At 39.4% G+C, this 5307-nt stretch overlaps 1 pseudogene; it reads right to left on the reverse strand.

Annotated features, from left to right (window-relative positions):
* Window positions 1-1204: 1204 nt before the first annotated feature.
* LOC115195901 (homeobox even-skipped homolog protein 2-like) lies at window positions 1205-3090 on the reverse strand (annotated as a pseudogene).
* Between the last annotated feature and the right edge of the window lie 2217 nt (window positions 3091-5307).

Genomic DNA, 5307 nt, shown 5'->3' on the forward strand with positions numbered 1-5307 from the left:
AACTGGTTCGGTTTCTTACTCTGTGTTTCTTAAGCGGGGCATGTTTATCAGACATAGAGGTAACAATAGAAGAGAAAAAAGCAAGGGCTAAAACCGGGTCCAGAAAGCAGCAAGTGGATAAAAACTCAGAGTGTTATAAGTCAAGGGTAAAAGCTTGCTGTGAGAAATGTTTATAATTTCTCTTAGAGATTATACAGGGATCAGAATATTTATTTCGTTTTCTGTTGGGCCCTTTATCGTTTTTATGTCGGAAAGTGGCACATTTGGTGGTTATTTTTTTTAAATACTTCAATTAGGTTGAATCATAACTTCATAGGACGTGCGTAGCTCCAAGCTGAGCGTAAATCATGTAGGCTAGTTGGTTTGCGCAAAAATTCGAATTAGGCTAAGCATGTAGTCCTAGTCTGAACAAGTGGGCCTACAGGAGATTTTGTTTTTGTGGCTCAGTTGTCTGCTCCAAATTTCACATAAATGCTGGGCACTGTAGGCCTACTGTAATAAATGGTTTGCCATAAGTCATTATAGAATATAAATGTCAAATTACATCATTCGTCAATTTAACTGTTTAAAAAAAAAATCTATAGCCGATGGTTATTAGCCTACAACCCAAATATGGCTCTGGCCAAATAAACAAAATAATTGGGTACAAAATAAATAAATATATGTAAAAAATATATAGCCTGTATAAATAAATTAGCCACAAGTTTAGTGTTATAATACCTGGTATCTGAATGTCTATAGCCTAATGCACCGGATAGCTAGCCTATTTGGTATACCAAATGAATACCAAGAAAAACCCTAGGCTAATACTGTGAGCTCCAAAAGTATTAGGGCAGTGACACATGTTTTGTTGTTTGGGATCTATAGTCCAGCATGATAATGATACAATGAGGTTACAGTACAGACTGTCAGCTTTCATTTGAGAGTGTGTTTAACCATATCGGGTGAACCGTTTTGAATTTACAGCACTTTTTGTACATAGTCCCACCGTTTTTGGGGACCAAACGTATTGGGACAAATTGACTTATATGTATTAAAGTAGTAAAAATGTAAGCATTTGGTCCCATATTCATAGCATGCAATGACTACATCTAGCTTGGGACTCTACAAATTTGTTGGATGCATTTACTGTTTGTTTTGGTTGCGTTTCAGATTATTTTGTGCCAATGGAAATTAATGATAAATAATGTATTGTGTCATTTTGGAGTCACATTTATTGTAAATAAGGATTACAGATAATCTTGAATGAATATTGAATAATGATGAGTGAGATAGTTAGAGACGCAAAAATATAATAAATGATAACCTCCCCTGTTATTGTAATGTTGAGAGGTTAGCATATCTTAGGGGTATGATATTTGTGCATCTGTAGCTTTCTCACTCATCATTCACTTTTCATTCAGGACAAAACATTTGTTACTGTCCCAATACTTTTGGAGCATTGCGACATTGACCTGTCTAAATTGATGATATATGAATTTAATGGTATTAGATTATTACACACATTTAAATATTTAGAGTAGAAGAAACATAAACAATGGAGACAAATAAACCAGATCGGCTAATCCGGCGACACCCCCTCCATTTTACTGAGCACAGCGGCAGAGTATGGCAAAAATACACTCTCTGACCTTTGACCGGTTGGTGAGCATGTCAACTCTGAGCTCTTGCACCTCGGTGCCAGTAACAGAAGCCTGGTTTTATTGTGGCAGCTGAGGCACGAGCACGGTCCATGGCTCGATGGCGCACTAACTACTGCGACCACTGATGCTGATGTTGCTGCTGCCGCAGGACTGGCGAGGCCGGTTGGAGACTGGTAGAGACCTGGGTGCCGAAAGTTACAGAGAAGCTCCTGTCGCGAGTACGGGCGTGAGAGCGCACGGAAAGTGTCAAGAGGACGTATTGATGTTGGGAAAGGTGACGACGAGGCACCTGTAGCAGCCACTGCAGCTGCTGTGATGCATATGTGTGGGTAATATGGCAGGGGCAGGTGAGAGTGGAAGGGGTAAGATAGGTGGTTGCTGCGTGCGTCACGTAGGTGTAAAAGCTAGGATCCGCCGCGCGAGGCCAAGACATCGCTAGACGCTGTCGTTTATCTTTCATCCGTCTGTTCTGGAACCAAACCTAAAAACAAGATATATATCCATGAATACTCATCAAGTGTAGCCAAAATTTCAAAGATAGGCCTATATTGTTTTTCTCTCGCGGTTTTATAGAATATTTGGCCTTAAACTTTTCTACATGATTTGTAAAATAAATGATACCAAATTATACCAGTTGTAGGCTATATACCTCAATTGTCTTTTCAAAATATATATAGTCTAGGCCTGAGACCAAATAAATGAAATGTCAATCAGCACGCATCATTTAAAAAAATGTGGGTTGGGAATTGAACATCAACCACTCTGAAATATTGTTCAACAAAAATAATATAAATTGAATTATAAACCAAATGTATGTTTAATGTTTCGAGTAAACAACACCACATTTTGAATGGCCATCATTCAATAATAAATTCATGTTGTGGTTTGTACTTGGTCCATCCTCCGTATAGGCTACAGTTCGCACAGACCAGCTGAGAAAATCGACCCAACTGCTGGTTCAGATTTTGTTATTTATGTGTTCAGATTTAGAACACAGGGAACATGTTCACAGAAAAAAATTGGACTGACCAAGATTCAAAATTAAAAACAGAGAAAATCTTAGATGAAATACAGTTGAGTTGATGAGTCTAGATTTTCTCAGATGGTTGGTGTGAACAGCTGTGTAAAAACATCCTGCAGTAGACTACAGGCCTTCAGGTGATAATAATAATAATTTCGTTTTCAAATAGGCTTATCATTTAGATAGATAGATCATTTGTAATGCATCAAACAAACCTTAATTGTTGTTTCAGGTAGATTCAGAGATGGGGCCAGTTCACACCTCCTTGGTCTTGAGACATAATTTTCCGTGTAGAACTCTTTTTCCAGTATTCCTATCTGTTCCCTCGTGAAAGCAGTCCGACATCTTCTCACTTGATCTGCGCTCGAGCAGCTTCCAATTGAATGACCGTTCATGCTCAAACTCGACAGGTAAGATTAGCTAGTGTTTGGAGAGTTGTGGTCTGAAAACCCTTAAAGCAAAATTATAGAAGTGCTTGATTATCAGCTTGTGGATATGCTGGAAATTTGTTTTAATAATCATTAGCTAATTCAGAGTAGGTCAATTATCAATTGTCATAGGCTTATCAGAAGTAATACATTTTACATTAAAATGTCATCTTGACTTCTCAGTACTTTTCAGTATATGTTGTATTATCTTACAACTATTTAATTATTTGACTGACATTTCATGGACTACTGTAGGCTTGACAAACTGTAGGCTTGACAAATTGTGCAGTGACTGGTCATTCACAGTTGTCAAGCAGATTTTGATATTAGAATAAATTGCATAAAGTTAACTTTCATGCTATTTTCTTTTTGTTGGGTATCACTAAGACTGTCAGGCGAGTGAAGCAGTGGACATCCAACCTCTACATCACTGTCTGAATACGGAGAAACTTCCGAATACATGCTCATCATCTCTGTCTTTCAAATAGGAAATCTCTGTGGGAGCGTTCGTATCAACGTTGTGATGATGTGGACTGAATATACACTTGATCTCAAACTTGCCTTTGGTCGGCGTATTCCGCACATCAATCCTCTGCGCTGAGAATTTTCCAGGGTCTCCAACAAAATTTCCCATGGGCTCCGAGAGACATGAGAGCCTTTTTCTCGCTGGTGGAGCTGTGAAGCCCTCACTCCATTAGTATGATCTCCTTTCTCATCTTCACCAAGTTTTAGAGCAAAAGCCACTGCTGGCTGGCCGTATGTCACTTACCAGCATTCAATAATCATATGACTATTCGAATATGGATGAATACAATTGTAGCCTAATTTAAATAGTATACTTTGTATCTGAAGACTGACAAAATGTCCCAGGTATAGTTTTATGTCAATTAAGAATTTATTTAAATAAAGGTTAAATAACAATAAATAAATGTAACAGTTCTTTGTTGAGCTTCATGGAAAGCATCCAGTTATTCCAGCCCGCTCAGCCCAGTCAAAACTGTTCGCTGCTCTGGCACCCCAATGGTGGAACAAGCTCCCTCACGACGCCAGGACAGCGGAGTCAATCACCACCTTCCGGAGACACCTGAAACCCCACCTCTTTAAGGAATACCTGGGATAGGATTAAGTAATCCTAGATGTAGATATAGATGTACTATTGTAAAGTGGCTGTTCCACTGGATATCATAAGGTGAATGCACTGATTTTTAAGTCGCTCTGGATAAGAGCGTCTGCTAAATGACGTAAATGTAAAATGTAAATGTAGTCTGAAAGATCAGTGAAGACTGACTCAGGTTAGAGCAGATCAGACACATCAAGTTTTCACCATTGCTTTTGGTTTTGGCCTCAAATGCATGCTCAATATTAATACCTCTGAAATTGTTTATAGATTGAAAATAGCCTGATCTCCCAGTCCTGCAATAATTATCCAGATGTGGGGTCCAGATAGAATGTGACTGAGCACATAAAGCACAATCTTTGGCGCCCCCACGAGTGTAATCTGAAATGGAGGGCCCCACCTCCATACACTGGGGGGGAAGGGGAAGAGATTGTCAACCGCCACATTTTAACCAACAATCAGCAGGCAAAGGTTATTCAAACACAGTTTACTATTTACCAACTAAAACACTGGGAGACTTTTACATTTACTAACCTTTGCATGCTCATAGTTGGTTAAAATCACATTACACACACCAGATGATTCATCAGTGTCCTTTTGACTACTAAACATAGAAACCTGCTATTTTCACAGATGTTGGGGTGCAGTGCTGGAGATTTTGTTTTTGAAATAGGGTGGAATTTCCCTTGAAGGACAGTGACCCATGCACCAGCTCTAGGCCCCAAGGCCCTCAGTCAGCCCTGCATCAGAGAGAGCCAGTTAGCCCCCCAAAAAGGGTATAGACAGAGCAGCAACATCCACAGAGGCTGACACTCTGCCCCTCTGAAGGACAGTGCCACTGACTCAGTCACTCACACTCTGGCACTCCAGACTGTACTGGGGACCTGGGCCTTCACATGGACCTTTTAACAATATTTTTGTGCAACTTACATTTTGACCTGACAAGTTGAGGGACTATTATTTTGGCATTACAAATCTGAGGACTTTTATTTTGATATGACAAATCAAGAGATTTATTTTGAAATCAAAAATTGCAATCCACATTATTGTTAATGCTCGCCAATTTTTTGTTGGCTTGATGCAAGTTCCTTCCCTGGC

This window comes from Salmo trutta, chromosome 6, assembly GCF_901001165.1.
Source record: "Salmo trutta chromosome 6, fSalTru1.1, whole genome shotgun sequence".
Lineage (NCBI taxonomy): Eukaryota > Metazoa > Chordata > Actinopteri > Salmoniformes > Salmonidae > Salmo > Salmo trutta.